Consider the following 20,701-nt stretch of genomic DNA (forward strand, 5'->3'; position numbering starts at 1 on the left):
TCTTACAGCAGGAAAGGAGGTATGGGTTAAATGTTCGTAAATATAGGCACAAATTAGTGATGTTACTTGGGGAGAGAAGAAGAGAGTTGGCGTAAACATTTCACAGTTTTATAACAGTATTTGTCCAATGATTGATTTAATCTTGTGATTGATCATTAGCAAAAGTGTAAACCATATGGCAACTGACATTTATAAATGTGCTTTTATCAGTCAGTTTTATCCATTGAGAACAGCAATTTAAAGATTCAACACTTTGTAAGTATATTAACACAGTATTCTGGAGAATGTATTGAGTAATAGTGTTGGAAAGATTCTGTGTAGAATCTTTATAGAATCATTAAAGAATAGTATTGGAAAAGAATTTTAACTGGTGATAGACAATATTTACTTCATTCAAAAGCCTGTGTTTATTTCATCCAAAGTTCTGATAATGTCAGAAGTTAGTGATTTCTGGAAATGCACTGGAAATATGTAGAAAATAAGAATAATTTACTTCATTCTTAGAGGATATGAGTTTTAAATACCATGTGAAAAAATAGATCTGAGCTAAATCGAATGGCCACGAAGTGAATGGGTTTGCTAAAGAGAGGAAAATCCTAAATATTTATACAAATTTCATCAATCTCTGCCTTTGTTTTCTAATTTCTATACATTAGAAAACAAAGGCAGAGATTGATGAGATTTGTATATATATTTAGTTTTCTAATGTATTACATTTATAGAATTTTAGAAAGTAACTTATTTAGCCACCAATCCCACTAAAACTAGCAATAGTAGCTATAGGTTTAATCAGTCGGCCTTTGTGTTTAAAATGAGGCAAATTATTTTTGCCACCAAAGCGGCAAATATGAGACAAAGCACGACGTTCTCTGATTATAAATTGGAGAACTTGGTTAGAAGTTAATTCCTATTTATCAGATGACTTAGGATATCATTTAACTATGATTTAAGCTATCATTTAACTGTCAACCTTTAATAATGTGATGACAAAGTGCACTTTCACTTTGATAACAATTGCTGTTGTCATAATCATCTTCATCATCCACATTTGATTTCCATGATGCTTTAAAATAGTCAAGTGTCACACTACCCAAGAGAAGTGTATCAAATATGGTGCCATATTTTGGTCAAAAATTGTTTCTGGGTCTGAATTTACAGAAGGAGAAATAAGAGAAGAATTTGGATTGAAATAAATAGTTTTATAGAGGTAATCTATTAAACATGTATTAATATACCAGAATAGTTCATGTGGATCATTATGTTTTCTGGTAGATAGAGCACTTGAATGAAGGTATAAAAATATGGCTTAGTCATTAAATAATTTCCCAAAACCTACTTAATCACTCTGGGACTTGTCTCAGCCATAGAACTAAGAGAACAAAGTCAGACTTAAGTCAACACAAGATACTTAACTTACGTAGCTACCGTCTTTAAAAACATCTTTGAACTGTCTTAATGGAATATCACTTCACATTTTTCTGACATCTTTAACACTGTTTTGGTTTCCAAAACAGTTGCCCACTCTCTACCCAACTCTTTCCACTCAACCTTGGGTTATGTAGCTTCCTGGCTTTTCATTCTTTATCTAGAATAAGATCAGAATTTTTTCCCGGGTGACTTATTTTAGTGGATTCCAACTGTGAAAACAACCAAACACATATGAAAGGACGTAGCAGATTTCATCTGAATATTCCTTTAGAATTTTGCCAATCATAAATGTTTGTAGAAAAGAGTGCTCTTAAAACTCTCTGTTAATATTTGCCCAAATTTGTTTATTCAGTTTTGTCCAGAAAGGAGGGAGTTGGTTATTTGAAGTGCAAATATAGGACTCAATATTTCATTTATTCAGAAGGGGGCACACTTGTGCTTTTAATAGCAGATGTATTCAGATTTGCTGGTATACAAAATTTATACATAAACTTGCCACAGATGACAGAACTACTTCTCATTACCATGGTTTTTTAAAAGGCTTAATGCTTCTTAAACAAGAAGAGTGACAGAATTCAATATGCAGGTTTCTTTTTAAAGAAGGTTTTGTTTTGTTTTGTTTTGTTTTGTTTTGTTTTGTTTTGTTTTTTTAAAGTTCCAGAGTCCTTTTAGGTTAAAAACTCTGCAATTTGTTCTAATAATTTTTCAGTGTGTTTGAAACATGTCTATGATCATGGAAATAACATGTTTTTGACAGCTTCTAATACATTTTAGTTTGACCTCTGACGTTCAGCAATTTGATAGCCTTAAAAACATTTTCTCTGCTGGTTTTCATTAATAATGTGACATAATTTGTATGCCAAGATAACACTGACCCATTTGGAGAATAAAGACTTATGCAATAAGGTATCTTTCTACCAGTGGACTTAATTGTTCTTAGCCATAATTGTTTCTCCCAGGGACACAAGATTGTCTTTGCATGTTTGTCTAAGGAATTTACTCTAAAACCTTTGAAAATCATAGCCAGCTTCTACTACTTTGGCCTCAGTGCTATCATGCTCTAGACAATTCAAGTATTTGGTCAAAAATGATAAAACCCAAATGATTTAAAATATACGGTAATAACTGTGATAAATACAGAGGATACGAGAAGATAGAATACATATACAATTAAATTTGCTTTGAGGTATTGTTAAAAGCTTATATGGGTTGTAACCTGTCTGAAAATATATAGACAATGGGGGATATCTTTACTATATAAAGCACTTTTACAAATGATAACAAATATTTAAGATAATTCAGTAGAAAATATGCAAAGGTAAAAGATGGTCATTTGACAATTTCCAATATGGATGAATGGGAAATTACCATTATACTATATTCAGTGTATACAGGAAAACAATCCTAGTCTATATGGTTGAAGTAGTTCATATTTTTGTCCCTGTTCAACACTCATGTTGAATTGTAATTCCCAATTTTGGAGATGGAGCCTGGTGGGAGGTGGTTGGATCATAGGGGTGGATTTCTCATGAAGAGTTTAGCACCATCCCCTTGGTGCTGTTCTCATGATGATTAGTTCTCCTAAGACCTGTTTGTTTAAAAGTGTGTGGCACTGCCCCCGCCATTCTCTCTCACTCTGGCTCCCATTCTCACCATGTGATGAGCCTGCTCCCCATTTGCGTTCTGCCATGATTAGAAACTTCCTGAGATCTCCCCAGAAGCAGATGCTGCTATGCTTCTGATACATCCTGCAAAACTGTGAGCCAATTAAACTTCTTCACTTATAATTTACCCAGTGTCTTACAGTTTCTTTAGAGCAATGCAAGGAAGTCCTAATACATATTTTCAGTCTTCTGCCTTCACAATGTTTTCAAGAGAGCAATGTTGATACAGATGTTAATTGATATTTCATTTTCAGATGATAATCATGCAATATGTATCACTGATTTCAGTATACCCTTTGACTAAACATTCAACATCTTTCTTAAGGAAACGATCTGAGAAAGAGATAACTGTACAAAGATGTTTCTTGCCATGATGCTTAACGTAGTGAGCAGTTGGTAACCACATAAGCATCAAGGAAAAATAATTAGTTAAATGTTTTAAATGTGCTGTGGTAAAATCCTTTAAATGAGTACTTCATAACTATTAATACCACAAAGAGAGCCTACACCTATTGATTTTTTAAGTCTAAGTATGTTGGTAAATTGAAAAAGTAGGTTAACAGGGAGATTATGGAGTAATTCCAATTTTGTGAGGGAACCATCCTTCTACCCTCTACATCCATGAGATAAATTATTTAGCGTGCACATATAAATAAGAACATGAAATATTTGTCTCTCTTTGCCTTGCTAATTTCACTTAACATAATGTCCTCCAGTTCCACCCATGTTCTTGCAAATGACAGGATTTTATTATTTACGGCAGAATAATATTACAATGTGTATATAGACCACATTTTCGTTATCCATTCATCCACTGATGAACACTTAGGTTGATTCCATGTCTTCACTATTGTGACTAGTGCTACAGTGAACATGGGAGTGCTGATATTTCTTTGATGTACTGATTTTTCTTTCTTTTGGGTATATATCTCCTTTATTTGGGATCATATGATAGTTTTATTTTTAGTTTTTTGAGAAACCTCTATATTCTTTTCCATAGTGACTATACTAAGTTATATTCCCATCCACAGTGTGCAAGCATTCCTCTTTCTCTGCACCCTTACTGGAATCCATTATTTTTTGTCTTGTTGATAAAAGACATTTTAACTGGGGTGAGATGATACCTCATTGTGGTTTTGAATTGCAATTTTTAGATGATTATTGATGTTGGCAATTTGTATGTCTTCTTTTGAGAAATGTCTATTGAGATCTTTAGCCCATCTTTAAATCAGATTATTTGTTGACTTTTTTTTTTTTTTCTATTGAGATGTTTGAATTTTTTATATATTCTGGCTATTAACCCCTTCTCAGTTGAATAGTTTGCAAATATTTTCTCCCACCCTGTTGGTTGCATCTTTGCTTTGCTATGTGCTAACTAGCTTTTGTTGCATTACATTGGCCAAGCAAGTCACAAAACTAGTCCAAATACAACAGTCACGATGGCTCACACCTGTTATCCCAGCACTTTGGGAGGCCAAGGCAGGTGGACCACCTGAGGTCAGGAGTTGGAGACCAGCCTGGCCAACATGGGGAATACTAAAATATCCACCTCTACTAAAAATACAAAAAAGTATCCAGGCATGGTGGCAGGCGCCTGTAATCCCGGCTTCTCTGGAGGCTGAGGCAGGAGAATCGCTTGAACCCGGGAGGCGGAGGATGTAGTAAGCCAAGATCACGCCACTGCACTCCAGCCTGGGCAAAAAGAGTGAGACTGTGTCTCAAAAACAAAACAAAAAGCTGTCAACAAAGGGATCTCACTTCTTGATGGAAGAAACTGCAATGTTACATTGCAGAGGGCAAAGGAAGGAGTAAAGAATAGGGGTCCTTTTTGTAGTCTGCTCCTCTAGTAAAAAGCTAAATTCTGAGAAAACAGACTAAATATAGAAACACAAATTGTGAATCCAATGCAAAGAAAAAGTTGATTAAGTCATGAGTGAGTATCAAAAAAAAAGACTAAGGTTTTCAAGTTCTTGAGGCATACATGTGAGATTCCTATCTGAAGTCCTTCATTTTCTAACTACGGAAACTTAAATAATGCATCAATATGAATAAAAATACCTTGTGTCCTTTAAAATGTGGGTAATGCCTATGATTCCCTTCTTTGTTGTTGTGAGAATAAAGCAGGATTACTTTTTTAAAAGTTCTTTACAGAGGCTTCCCATTGCAGGTACTTCATGAGTGTCTAGAGTAATTCACTAACTTTATTAGGTAAACCCTGCTGTAGTTATTAGTGAATCACATTGTACAAACTAATGAACTAGAAAATAGAATCAAATAATCAATACAGTGGAAATAAGACTGAAGTTGAAGATATCTAGCCGGGATCATGGATTCTAGGTCTGTGTAACCTTAGGCAAGTCACAGTATTTCTCTAGACCTGTGTCGTTTCTAAGAAAATGATGCTTCTTCTTGGAGCTGAAATGTCATTCTGCTCTAAGAAAATTACAACCAAGAATGTTCCTTTCTCATTTTCATTTTCCAAATTGTATTTCTGCTTGCAAAATATTGTATTCTTGTATCAGAGAGTTTTAGGGCAAACGAAGATGATCAAGTGAATATTTGAGTGTTTGGGAAAGGAGTGGACCAGGGTGAGGAGACCCGAAATTATCACCCCAGTTGTTAAGTAGCTGAGAAGGACTCCAACATTATGAATATTTCTGGTTATCAGGCCTGTCTGAAGTTATTCCAAATAATTTTTGTTTTCAGTTACAGCGATGTGTGACTAATTGTTAGTGTGCATTCTTAATGAGCATATATCACATTTAAAAATAAAATATTACTTAAAAATGCTACAAATAAAATTACACAACTTTGAAGCTGAGTTCTATTAAGTAGCTGATTGTGTGAGTTATATAAGAATATGAGATATAACCTAATGTACTAATGCACCTTCTAGTATCTATCCTGCTCTGCTCTGGTTAGCACCAGTGGCTCCAAATGACAAGAAAGTGTCATGACATCAAACAGTAGGGCAGAATTCCACCAAAGAATACTGAACACTTTTATTAGGAAAATAGGAAAAGGAAGAAAAAAAGAAAATAGTGGCAGTTTCTTTGGACAAAATCTGGGTAAAAATTACTACCCTCAGGGTAGAAATTTTCTTAAATTGGGAAATCATACCTCGAGCTGAGAGCTTGGCGTATTTGTTCACAAACCTATTAACTTCTCTATAGCTTCCCATTAAACATCACAAGTAGTTTATTCCCATATCATCTGGGCAGTGGGCCAGATTTTGCCTTGAATTTCTCATTCCTATATTTTCTTTGACTGTTTTACTGATCTTCATGAACTTTCTTTTTTCTTGTTTTTTTTTTTTTGAGATGGAGTCTCACTCTGTCGCCAATGCTGGAGTGCAGTGGTGCGATCTCAGCTCACTGCAACCTCCATCTCCCAGGTTGAAGTGATTCTCCTGCCTCAACCTCCCAAGTAGCTGAGATTACAGGTGCATACCACTGTGCCCAGCTAATTTTTGTATTTTCAGTAGAGACACCTTGAAACTATAAGTGAAGAGGTCACCTCAAAATATACAGAGTCAAAAACAGGCTTCTGAGGAGGTAAATGTGTTTTAAATAAGGAAATCTGCATTGTAACTTCAAAAATGTCATTCATTCAGAAGGTAAATCAACAGGAAAATAGACCTTGAACAAGACTCTTTTTCATGTCTATTTGAATAAGAATGCTATTGAATTTGCGGTGCTAATAAAATAGTTTAAAACTTATAGCATTATTTTCTGTATCCAAATAAGTGAAAATATTTTTTTAATATAATTTGGTATGGTTTATACTGAGTTAGCTTTGAGGATGCTAACACTCTCTAATACTTTTCCCCCAAATGTTGATATATTTGTATTTATTCTATATGAAACATTCAAATAGTGTTTTAAAATGATATCCATAGTGTCATCCAAAAACCTACCACAAAATGTTTTAGTCTTTATTATAATTTCAATTATGTGGAAGTTAAACATATGTGACTATAACACTTTTTTTAGATTGTGGTTTACAAAAAAAAAAAAAATCATTCCCCTGTTGAATAATTCAATAGGTTTATATTGGCAAAATCCATGTTCTGGTCACTTGGGTCCAGCCCCCATTAAGCCTGTAGTCCAGTAGAAGAAGAGTTCAGTAAACTCTTAAAACTGAAAACTTAACATGCAGTGTAATAGTCCTATGCTGGGGTCAACATAGTGTATTACAATTGCATATTGCAGAGTCCTCTTATTTGAACTCAGAGGGTCGGAGAATTTCCAGGGAAGGTAACATGGAAGGTAATATCTGACAAATCAGTAAAAATCAGCCAAAGAGGTGGAACAGAATACTTCATCTCAGTAAGCATTATATACAAATGTATAGAGGTAATAACAAGAGTTGGCATTCTTTAAAGAAGTAAGAGTTCAATGAAACTAGAAGTTAGAATTCCTGAAAAGATGACACGGAGATTGGGAATAATAAATCTGGAGTGGTAAGCCGGGGTGTCATCATGGAAGTTCCTTTTTATCAAGTTAAAGAATTTGACCTTTCTTCTAAGAAGATTGGAATTCTACAGAAATGTTTTAAATAAGAAAGCAGCCTAGTTAGGTTCACATTTCAAAAAAATCATTTCAGTACAAATAGAGGATGATAGACAAATGAGAGCAGCAAAGACAGAGGCTGAGAAACTCATTTGGAGTCAGCTATAGTGGTTCCAGGTGACAGATACTATTGGCCTCAACTAGAATACCTGTAAGCGGGGATGGAGACAAGTAGCTGGAATCATCATATTTTTAGAAGATTAAATTGAGAGTGCTTCAGATTGGATGTAAAGGAGGGTGAGGATCAAGGGTTAAGGAAGCTAACTAGATTCGTGAGATCTGTAACAGTGATGGTTGATTCCTCAACTGAACTAGGAAACATACACTAAATATGGCAAGTGAAAGTAATGAGATCATTTGGTGGCATAGTAAGGTTTTCCTTCTGTAAGACTTCAAGTGAGATGGCTAGCAGAAATTTATGCATATGGATTATGAACAAAGTCCTTTTCAGGAACAAGATCTGAGCTAGAGATACAAACTTTGAGGTTGTCAGCAAGCAGATGGTAATTAAACATATGGGAGTAGATAATCTTACTCAGGGATGATATATAAAGGAATGATTCTCAAACTTTGGGGTCAGATTAATTACCCAGGAAACCCAATAAAATTCAAAATTCTGGGTACCAACTCCAGAGTGTTTCATTGAGTAGGTGTAGAATGTAGTTCCCAAATCTGCCTTGTTGAAAACCAGAGCCTCACCCAATGGTTCTGGTAGAGATGATGTTGTGACACCACTCTGAAATATAATGAGAAGAGGATCTTGCATAGTGTCCTGAGTAGTATCGGAACATAAGCGATGGACAAAGAAAAAGGAACCCAGAAAGAAGACTGCAAAAAAGCAAGCAGAGGTATTGAAGGAAAACCAGGAGAATAAAACATTACAAATTCTGTAAGAAAATAGTGGGTACAAGAGTGGTGAACAGGGTCAGAGTGCTGAGAGAGAAAGTAAAGATAAAGGCTAAAAACACCCACTGGATGTAACAAAAAGGAGGTCATCACAAAGTTGGCAAGAACAATTTTGGTAGAATTATGTGGGCTGAAGCCAGATTGCAGTGGGCTGAGGGTTGAATATGAGATGAGGATAAAGAGACAAGAAGCAGAGGCAAAATGTTATAAAAGAAGTTGGGACTAGAAGGGCAGGAAGTCACTGCAGCAGAATGTGGACTGAAGGGTGAGATGTTTTTAGTAGAGAAACGACTCGAGTGAATGTGCTATCTCATACCTGAAGCGCTCCATCCTTAATTTCATTTTAAAGTTTTTGTAAACAGATTCATTGAAGTATAATCTACATATTATAAAATTCATCTGTTTAAAGTATACAATTCAATTTTTTTTTTTTTTTTTTTTTTTTGAGACGGAGTCTCACTTTGTCACCCAGGCTGGAGGGCAGTGGTGCCGTCTTGGCTCACTGCAACCTCCGTCTCCCGAGTTCAAGCAATTCTCCTGCCTCAGCCTCCCAAGTAGCTGGGATTACAGGCATGTGCCACCACGTCTGGCTAATTTTTTGGTATTTGTAGTAGAGATGGGGTTTCACTATATTGACCAGGCTGGTCTCAAACTCCTGAGTTTGTGGTCCACCCACCTTGACCTCCCAAAGTGCTGGGATTACAGTGCCACGCCTGGCAATTCGATGATTTTTAATAAAATTACAGAGCATACAAGCATTGCCACAATGTAGTATTAAAGCATTTTCATTGCTCCATATTCCATACACCCATTTACTGTTAATCCACATTCCTACATTCTGCCCCAGGCAAATACACATGCATTGTGTGTCTCTACAGATTTACCTATTCTATACATTTCATAGAAGCCATACAACATGTGGGTTCTTTTGTGTCAGAGTTCGTTTGCTTAGTGTATTGTTGGAGAGGTTCCCTCCTGTTGTAACATATATCAGTGCTTTATTACTTTTATATTGCTGCCTTATATTCCATTTTATGGATAGAGCACATTTTATATATCCATACTTCAATAGATGGACATCTGGATAACTTCCCCTTTTTGACCATCATTCGTGAATGATACTGCTATGAATAGTCACATGAAAATCTTTAAGCATAGGTTTTCATTGCTCCAGGATAGTTATCTAGGAGTCTGATTGCTGGGTTGTATGTTAAGTTTGGGTTGAACTTTCTCAGAAATGGTCCAACTTCTTTCCAACGTGGCTGCAACATTTTACATTCACGCTCTTTCATCTCTGCCCTAATAAGCACATATTCACTTGCCTTTATAACTGCATTCATTTAATTATCCTGAAGGAAACAGAACTGTGCCCTTTTGGATATTGGGGAGCAAAGTAAGGTGCTGCTTTGGGTTCTGTACATTATGGTTAGGCCAGAAATGATGGAAATATGAATTAGCACCAGTCTGCCCCCTAGTGGTGGTCTAGACTGCTGTGCTGTCAACCTAAATCCATGGGGCCAAACTTCCGAGCAATCTACTCTTTCCTTCACACCCTCTGTCACCCTACCTCCATCTTTTCTTGCAAAGACTAAACAGTGGATATGCTCAAACAAATTTAGAAAGTGTATAGTGTGGTGCAGTGGTTCACAAGTATCAGTCTACTAGTCATATCTACCAGAGATATGGACACCTACTCTCATGTGTTTAAGCATCACCTGCTGGGGGACTTGAGCAAAGTTACTGAACTTCATGTAGTAAGCTCAGTTGTTTCTGTAACTCTACAATGAGGATTATGATAACACCAGGCTTAGTTATACTGCAATGATTCAATGAAATTTCATAGGTAAAACACCTAACACAGTTAAACCTAGAGTTAGCATTCAAGAAAAAGTAAGTGTTCCTATTTTACGATAGTAAAAGTGGTCACAAGAGTAGTCAAATGCTACAATGACATTCTATTTATAAAATCGTTTTTTTTTTACCTGTTCTCATTTGCTTATATCTTGTGTTTATGCTCTCTATTTAAAAGTAAAACATCTTTGAATTTAGAACTACTGTTGACTGAATTTATTTGACAGTCTACAGTGTACTGTAGACAATTTATTTGATATTGATAAAAATCACAAAATAACAATGATACTGCCCTTCATTATTTTATAGTAACAATATATCAAGAGATTTGCTAAAGTCTTCTTGTATGTAAAATTTAATGCAGAAAACATTTTTATAAGGTAGGTAAAGATCTCAGATAGTCTGTGTTGGAGAAAATATTTCAGCCACATCTTTCTCGCTGCACCCATGTTCACTACCTGTTGTGCGGCCAGTGCCCATGGAAATGACAATATCAATTACAGCTGGTTGATAATTGAGACGTATATAGGCTAGAATGAGCTTTTGTTGCTCTTTTGTCAAAGAGAAAAAGTAAGACCAGAAATGGCCTGAATTTGATGATTACTGCAGTCTGCAATTCAGCGATTCAAGATAGTTGCCCTCTCCTTCCCAATCCACCCTAACACCTGCTTACTTTTCCCCATTGATAGCTAAAGTTTGCTCCCCGAAATAGCCAAAGGTTAATTGGAAATTTTATCCTTGTAAAGTAAGTGCATAGGCCTTCTTTTGTTTTTCTCTTAACAGTGCTGCAGACTGTTTAGAATTTATTCTCTGATGGCAGTTGTTAAGTTACCTCTTTTAATGGCTGTTTTATAACTTTAAAAGGAAAATTGTTTCCAGGGAAGAGAGCATGCCTCCAATACAGAAATCAGGTATTTAGGGGGATGAACCATCTAATAAAACACTTTGGACAGCCCATCATAGTGTTCAGACACACAGTTCTAGAAGAGAAATAAGAAAGCATTTCTTTGGCCAAATGTGATCTGAACCATCCTGGGTTTTGCCTCACATGCTGTGAGAGACATTTATTCTCTTGACTATTCAATTATTTTGCCAGGGAGATGTGGGAATTAAAGTAGCAGCAATCATGATAACATGTATGTTAAGCCTCAAAATACTTGCACTGAACAGACAGAGTTGCCAGTTGTATTTTCAACTTGGGTTTACATATGGAAAATATTATTACTATTTCCTTCAATGTCATCCATTTTTAATGGCTCCTATTCCATCCAAATTTTAAGCTGTAAATATAGTCTAGTATTTGAAAAGAAAATCTCAGTAGTCCTAATGCCAGAGGCTGTAAGTAGTTTGTTTGCCAGCAAAATTTGTCTTTAGTTTACATGTATCTAGATGCTTGATTATATGTCCCCAAATCCAGTCATAATTTAGCCCAGAATTTTCGACTAACAGAACCTAAGTGTAGATATATTTGTTTGTCTCATACATTTTAAAAAAAGGAATCTGTGAGCAAGCCTTTAAATATCAAGAGATTCCACAATCTGTATTTGGGATTCTCTTCATAAATAAAAGATTTTAAAATGCTTTCTTATCCCTGAGTAGGACACTGGACAAATAATGCATACTTACACTCTACTATTTGATATTTGTCCAAGACCTCCCAAACACCTTTGGTTTTTGCTTAATATTAGTCGATATTTAATCTACTGAAATATTTTAGTCCGTCTTTTTTTTCCCCCTGTAGAAAATTGACTCTAAATTTAAAGCAGCCTTTCTAATGCAATCTGAGCCAAAAGGTATAATTCACTTTAACGTAATCTGAGGGCAAGCTTAGAAGTGTGTAGGTAGTAGGGCAAACATTTATTTAATTTCCTATACTACTATAGAAACGATAATAACTAACAAACATTAAATACTTATTCTATGTCAGGTGCTGAGGTTTACGTACATTATCTCGTGTAATTCTCACAACAGGCCATAAAGTAGGTGCTAAATGCTATTATTAGTTTAACAGCAATAACAAAAAAAATTCTAAACCTCAGAGCAGTTATGTACATTGCCTATGGTAAGGGACTGAGCTAGGACTATCTTCTCTCTAAAACTCACTTCCTCATCACTCACTCTCTTACTCTGTCTTACCTTGACATTACATTCTAAAGTATTTTTAAAAATATATTTAGGTTCAGCACACGCCGGTTATTCCAGCACTTTGAGGGGCCAAGGCAGGTGGATCCCTTGAGGCCAGGAGTTCAAGACCAGTCTGGCCAACATGGCGAAACCCCATCTCAACTAAAAATGCAAGAATTAGCTGGGTGTGGTAGTGCACGCCTGTAATCTCAGCTACTCAGGAGACTGAGGCTGGAGAATCACTTGAACCCGGGAGGCAGAGGATACGGTGAGCTGAGATCGCACCATTGCTTTTCAGCCTGGGCGACAGAGGGAGACACTGTTTACAAATAAATAAATAAATAAATAAATAAATGTTTATTTTAAATATAAGTAATTAAAAACATAAAGCTACCTAAAAATGCATATTTATATAAATAAATATTCATCTTCATACTTAATAAAATGCTCACGGAACTCTGTGCTCCTCATCACACCTTTTGGGTCACAGAGGGTCCTCTTTTTATGAATGGCCCATCAAAGCGGTCAGTGTTAGGTAGCATTCTTTCCCAGTATTTTCCTTTTTTTTTTTTTTTTTGCTACTGTAAATGAATTATGTATGAACCCTCAAGTAATTAGCAAAGACGTTGTTGTTCAGCTGAATTTTAAACTAATTAATCTGACCTAATTCCTGTCAAAAATAATTAGGATAAAATATGTCCTCCCTAAGCAACTCTTTGAAGCTGAGACGCTAAAGCACAGTACCTCCTGTGTATGCACTGCTCTAAAATTGAGAGGGCCATTTATTTAAGTTTTAAAGGAAATGCTAAAATGCTACCTTGTGAATTGCCACCTGGGCATCATCTCCTCCTCCTTGGTTTCTATATTCAAATAAAGAAAAGAAGTTGAACTAGCAATGGGACTGTAACATGAGTGGTCTCAATGAGCCCTTCACATCACGTGGTTTGCAATTAAAACATCCAAACTGGTTAATTTCTCCTCTTCCAAAAGGCTTCCTGCTGAATATGTGTGCCGTGTGCCCCGTGCCCCGTTTCTCAGCCCCTTCACTCCTTTTTTTTTTTTTTTTTTTTTTTTTTGAGACACAGTCTTGCTCTTGTCCCTTAGGCCAGAGTGCAGTGGTATGATCTCAGCTCACTGCAACCTCCACCTCCCCAGTTCAAGCAATTCTCTTGTCTCAGCCTCCTGAGTATCTGGAACTACAGGTGCTTGCCACCATGCCAGGCTAATTTTTTTTTTTTTTTTTTTTTTTTTTTTGTATTTTTAGTAAGGACGGGGTTTCACCATATCAACCAGGCTGGTCTCGAACTCCTGACCTCAGGTGATCTGCCTGCTTCAACCTTCCAAAGTGCTGGGATTACTGGCAGGAGCCACCACACCTGGCCCACTTTTCTTAATATAAAATTGATTAAGCTGTCTTCTGTCTCCCCATCCCCTACCTGCCCCAAATAACATTTTAAAATATCCTTAGTGATATAATGAATTGGGAAAGTGTCTCATGTAATAACTAAGTCCTAAGCTATATATTTCTAGAAAAAATAATTTAGGAAAAGCAAATAAGCAAGCTTTACCCATAGCTGCAGCTGGTCAACAAGTTGAGATGATCATGGGTTGCAGCAACTGTGGAGGTTTGTATATGCTGGTGTTTGCCCAAAGCCTTCACTACTGCCCTGTCATTCTATAGCAGCCTCTTCTGCGTGCCCCCTAACCTTGCTCTCGAACATATTACGGAGCTCTTGGGAGAGGAGCGCATTGTGGAGTATATCTGTCACATCCCCAAGCAGTTCAGAGTTAATAATTTCCTTATTAAACCTATGAACCCTCCATGTTTTCTAGTCCTCCCTCCCCAACCCCCTTCCAAGTTAGTTTCTAGGCAACCAATAAGCGCTGAATTACATTAAGCTCTTTATTTCAAGGCTGCAGTTCAGAATTTTGCTGCATATTTGTTGGCTCATTTATAGAGACCGCAGCATAAAATTCATTAATTCTGTCTGATCTGCAGTACATTAGTGATTTGGTTAGAACCACATCACCTGTACCTGTTTATCATGTTTAAATCACTCAGTGCCATGATGTTCTTCTTTATGTAGCTTATGCCAAAGATATTGTGAGCTCTAATTTGAAATCACAGAAGCAAGAATTTCCACAATTCCCAGTTCTTGGTTATCTTTCAGCACCTTGAGATAGTCTTTTATGAAATTAGAAATTTCAAAATCTCCTTTTTTGAATGACCGAAATGTCTAACAGCTGACTATTAGTAAGAAAGATCAGAAATGTAAGGTTCAGGAATAGCCTGAAATGCAGTAAGCATTTGCAAAAGGGAGGATATTGTTTGCTTTAACAAACTGAAATTTTGGTGTGAAAGAGAAGCAAGCCCTTGGAAATATTCCTTTGTTGGTATGAGTCAAGGAATTGAGGTTGTAATTTCAAATTTTACCAAGGACAGTGTGAGAATGAAGATTAATCTTCCGGCAGAGCTGTTCTGTGTTTTGAATGTTGAATGGTTTGAGATATTCTCTCGAAAACTCTGAGCAAGCACTCTCTCTTTCTATGTGACATTTATAAACAGATCTGGTAAGTCTCTAAGTGTATAATATATTAAGGTCCTCACAATTGATCAAAAATATGAATTAAATATTTGTTCGCTCTGTAGTTTCTTAAAACACAAAGCAGTAATCTACACTGGCCACACTAAAATGGTGACTTTGAGAAGACAAAGTAAAATCCTTTTAAAACTCGAATCTAATCTCTTTCCTTTCACCTGCTTATAATGTAGCTGAGGCAGGTGTGTGTGGTGTATAGAGCTGTAGAAATAAACTAATTGAATAGTCTTGTGGCATAGAGAGCCAGCTGTCCACCAGAGTTGCATGGTAGAAAAACCTTCTAGGAGACCCTACTCTCAAGAAGAAGTGGCCCAGATTAGACAGGGACTGCATCTCCCAGAGGACTTTGCATCTAGAGTTGCCACTTACTGGATTTGCTTCATAAAATATGAGCAGAAGGGAGGTATGCCATTTCCAGGCGTGGCCTACAAGATCTTCTGTATGATCTCCCATGTGACTGCCTCTCTCTCTCTTTTTTTTTTTTTTATTTTACATTCTTTTATATCAATAGTTTTTGGAGTACAGTTTTTGGAGGCATGGAAAAGTTCTTTAGTGGTGATTTCTGAGATTTTAGTGCACCCATCCTCTGAGCAGTATACTCCCATATGTCTCTTTCTTCCCCCTCTGCCCATTGGATATCAGTAACCTCTCAAGCTGGGGAAAAGTGAGAAGTTTTGTCAAAGCCCCCATCACCAGCGACTGCATGGAGTATCACCTGTCTAGATCCCTGACAATAAAACTATTGTTTATCACTGAGAATTTGGGTATATCTGTTTCAACAGCTCGTTTTACCTTGACTTCTACACGTGCCATGCGTGAGTCACAAGACAGGATGACTTCAATCAGTAGAACCACAAATATTCTTGACTGCTTACTATGTGCCTTGCAATGCAGATTCCAAAGATTCTATGGTAACCAGACAAGAATGGCATCTTAAAGTAGCAGGAAAAAAATAGACACACTTCAAACTATTGCAATCAATCTGTTAATTATATACATGTAATGAAATGCAAAATAGAAATTTAGTACCTATAGAGCATATAATACAGTAAGATTTAAACTGCTCTGGGGTTGAAAAATATTTTCATTCATTAATACTTAATATTATTATTTCCGAATGTTAGTTTGGATGAAAATAAATCTGGATTTCATGTTAATAGAGAGCTGAGTCCAGAGTAGACTAGTAGAATCAGTAGGTTAAATTATTTCTTCCTTTCCTCCCCCAACACCCAGGAATCAGGATGCAACTATAAACCATTTCTTAAATAGTTTTTTTTTTTTTCCTTTGGAAAAAGGAGGCTGGGTGCAGTGGCTCACATCTGTAATCCCAGCACTTGGGGAGGCCGAGGCCGGTAAATCATTTGAGGTTAGGAGTTCGAGACTAGCCTGGCCAACATGGTGAAACCTCATCTCTATGAAAAATAGAAAACTTAGTTGGGCATGGTGGTGCATGCCTGTAATCCCAGCTAATCTGGAGGCTGAGGCAGGAGTCACTTGAACCCAGGAAGTGGAGGTTGCAGTGAGCCAAGATTGTGCCACTGCACTCCAGTCTGTGCAACAGAGTGAGACTCCATCTCAAAAAAAAAAAAAAAAAAGAAAAGAAAAGGAAAGCACTTAGGAAACATTTCACTTAATCCTTTCATAGAGGAGGAGGAGAAATGTATTTTCCGAGCTTATAATGCCTTCCATTTTAATATATGGAACATTTAGTGTGGGCCAGGAACTATGCTAGTTACTATTTTTTATTGTAAAATGTAATAGACATATAGATTAGTACACCATGAAATATAGGTCAGTGATTTGTCCCCTGAAAAACAGAACACTCATGTAATGTACCTAAATCAAAATCTGATAATCGCCTGCTCCTGAGAATCACTAAACAGCCTAGCCCAATTCCAGCTACCTTTCTCCCCACCTACTACCTTTCCTTTTATGGTCATGGCTACTATCTCCCTTTATAGTTTTACTACATTACCATGTATCCAAAAATACTGGGCTTTATTATTTTTTGAAGTTTAAATACATTGAATCTTAATACTATATATTCTTGTATGTCTGTCTTCCTTAACTCTACATTTGTGGTTTTCATTCATGCTCTTGTTTGTAGCATTCCTTGGGTCTTTCACATTCTATCCTATAAACATATCACAATGTATTTCATTGTATGGACATTATACAATGTATCTAGTTTAGTATGAAATATATATAGTTGTTTGTTATGAATAGCAGGATTCTACATAATCTTACACCAGCTTCTTGACACACAGGTGCATGCATGTACTTCCAGTTCCTAATTTTCAGACTTTGGTATTATGTTATAGCAGGCACCCATGCCTCTGTACCATTCTCCAAAGTTATTTTCTTATTTTAAAAAGTTGGGAATGGAGGGCTGGTATAAAGTAATAGTCAGATATACTACACTGGCCGTCTGGTTACAGTACCACAGACGTTTAGTTCAATATTTAATGGGCGAAGCTGAGTTCCATCCAGTATCATTGAAACAAATGACTGGAGAAAACAGATGATCGGTATCCTTTTTGGAATGCCATTACTCATTTTTTTATTTGTTTAACCATTTTTAACATGGGGAAGATGAGTGTGTTCTTGCTTTCAAGTTTGATTTTACTATTTTTAATGAATTTTTTTCTGACTTTTTGGTCAAGCCAAGTTTTTTCCACATCATAGCATAAGCTGTTCCCTTTGCCTGGAATGTTCTTATTTTAAAGCCTTGCATGATTAGCTAGTTTCTTATTATGATAGTTTTAACTTAACGCAGAAGTCTCTCTTGAGTATCTTACCTACCCCAAGTCACTCTTTATTACATTGCCCTTTATATTTGCTATTAGAGAATTTATCACTACATGTAGCTATCCTGTTTATGTTTTATTCCTTTTAAATGTTTCCTGGGATCTCCTTTTCTTGCCTTCCAGAAATATAAGGACCAGCAATCTCATCTCTCTTTTTTTTTTTTTTTTTTTTTTTTTTGAGCAAGCTCTCTCCAGTGTCTGGAACGAAACATGGTTCATAATAGGTGTTCAACAAATGACTAATGAAAATGGAAGAAACAAAGGAAGGAAGGAGGGAGGAAAGTAAGAATGGAAAAAGGGAGGAAGGAAGAACAGAAGGGATATTCACGTAGGCCAAGGAATAAAGAGGCTATCCACTTGATACAATAATTTTGTAATTCTGTACGACAGGTAATAAATGAAAGAAAATCTGTGCACTCAACTCTCATAAGGTGACTGCAAGCAATTCAAAATGTGCCAAACCATTAAAGGTTAGAAACAGGCAGGGGACCCAGTGTTTCCACACAGCGATGTAGACTGAAAGCAACAAGGGAAAGCAAGGAGCAGGGAGAATGTGCGACCATCATTCCAATTTTCTCTATATCTCCGTGCCAAGCTGTATATACATGAATTGCTAACTGCATGACTAATGTGAATCTCAAAGAAAGAATCTGAGTCAAAAGCAACCTCGGGGTTACTAGCCATGGAAACAGGAGGGAGAGTGTGGTTATTAAACACTGTTGTCAAAGAACAAAGAAGGGCCAAAAAAAGAAGAAACTCAGTAAGCAATGGTTCAGTATTCTGTCACATTCATTTGAAGGAAATTGGGTGACGTCCAAAGTTTTAATGTGTGAGCAAAGTGACTGAATAACCCTGGGAGAACTTGTCATCTTGGCAGGCTCTGCAAAATAGCTTATATGTATAACTATTGTAATAACAGACACAAAGCGTTGATATTTACAAGGGTCTGTAAGAATGTGTAGTAAGATATGTCTAGGAGTGGTCCCCAGAAAATCCCAGAGCGGTAAGAGTCATAAACTAGGTACAAATTCCAAGAGTTGACCAAAGCATTAGCAATAAAATAAATATATTTTTGACACACGAAGAGAAGAGAGGCAAGGACTCCTGCAGGTAGATTCAATAGGAATGTAATATAATACTTGTGGTTATGGACAGTGAAAATGTTTAAATATCTACAGCGTCAAATTGACATGTATTAACCCTTGAATTGATAATGGGTTCTACTCATTTAGGTTGTTTCCTTCACCCTCCAAAGATGGTAACTTTAAGTTTACTGTGTTAGCTGGAACAGAAAGTGACTCATTTTACAGACAACTTGACAAGAATATAAAGTTAGGAAAGGATGGTATGAACTGTGTCCTATAAATACCAAATTCCTTTTCTAAAGTCATTGCTGAGGAAATAGTAAAATAGAACAACCCAGGAAGTCCAGGAAAATTACATGGGAGAGTAGTCAATAGATTGCAAAGGGGGAAAATATGAGCATTTCTGAGCAAAACAACAACAACAACAAAGTGACTTTGATGTGATGACTATGACACCTAAATGGAGCATAGAATCTAGGACAGAGAGCCGCCTCTCATTTGTGAGAGCTCAGAGAGTGAGAGTTGTGCTGAGTAATTTTGCTTGGCAATGAACTTAATACCTTCTTCTTCTTCCCCCAATTAAAAAAACTGCAAAATTAGACGAGGTAACAGAGGTAGATTATCGCCCTTCTAAAGCCAACTTAACATTCCAAGCATTTATATACCAAATTGCAAGCACTCTGATATATGAGAAGTGGAGTCCATTTTGCTACCTTGCAAAAGGAGCTTCAGCTTCCCATTTCTCTTGCTTTATGGTTCATATGATGAGAACGACCCAGATGGGTTATCCCTGACAAACAAAGAGACCCAAAAGAGTGATACTGACAGCCCAACCCTGAACCACATCTGCCCTAAGAGCTGGCAAGTCCTGTGGGCCTTGAGGATGTTCCGTTTGCCCATTCATCTCGAAGAACAAAAGTGTGACTCTTTCAACTGGGTTCCTCTCAAGAATCCAGAGCGTATGATCTATTTAACTGAAGTAGCACAGGAAATCCCCAACGCTAAAAAAAGAAGAGCTAGTCTCAGTGCAACCCTATAAAACTTTTATTATTTTCTAGTCTAGGGATCAAGGCAACATTGAATGAAAATTCGCAGTTCCTGCTTCACTTAGAGGTAGTTCAAGTCAGGGAATCACAGAATTTCACAGCCAAAAGAGATATTCCTGTATATCTACTGCAACGTCCTCATGTTCCTGATGAGAATATCATGATCCAGGGAGGAGAGGTGACTTACACAATTTGTTGCTTCATGCATTTATGTAACAAGCATTTATTGAGCATCAACAATGTACTGCCATGCTGTGCATTTCATTAGGGAGTACAGATAAAATAGTGCCTGAGGCTTAACTCTTGCCCTTAGGAACTTGCCATCAATTTGACAGTTCAGATGAGTAAACTGAGAATGGCACTACTAGGCATTGCCAGAGCACAAAAGAGGACAGTTTGCACAGTGGTGAAGAATGCAGGCTGTGGATTGAGGTGCTGTGCGTTCAAACACAGCACCACTGTTTGCATGTTGTGTGACCTTGGGCAATTGATTTCACTTCACTATGCTCCAATTTCCTTTTTATAAAATGTTGAGAACATTAGCATCTATTCCATAGGGTTCTTTGATGAGAAAATACATACCTAGTAAAGTATTTAGGAATTTATAACTGATTAATAA

General features: G+C 36.7%; 2 long non-coding RNA genes across 3 annotated transcripts in view; one reads left to right on the forward strand and one right to left on the reverse strand.

Moving 5' to 3' along the window:
* Positions 1–15,997, reverse strand: part of LOC126947679 (uncharacterized) — a 165,037-nt gene extending 149,040 nt beyond the window's left edge. For both annotated transcript variants that reach the window (XR_007723166.1, XR_007723165.1), the window contains exons 1-2: positions 15,937–15,997; positions 1,549–1,637 (exon numbers count right to left, since the gene is read on the reverse strand). This is a non-coding gene — a long non-coding RNA (uncharacterized LOC126947679). The remainder of the gene's footprint in view (positions 1–1,548; positions 1,638–15,936) is intronic.
* Positions 1–20,701, forward strand: part of LOC126947678 (uncharacterized) — a 65,216-nt gene that overhangs the window by 7,588 nt on the left and 36,927 nt on the right. The window lies entirely within an intron of this gene.

This window comes from Macaca thibetana, chromosome 2, assembly GCF_024542745.1.
Source record: "Macaca thibetana thibetana isolate TM-01 chromosome 2, ASM2454274v1, whole genome shotgun sequence".
NCBI classification, from domain to species: domain Eukaryota; kingdom Metazoa; phylum Chordata; class Mammalia; order Primates; family Cercopithecidae; genus Macaca; species Macaca thibetana.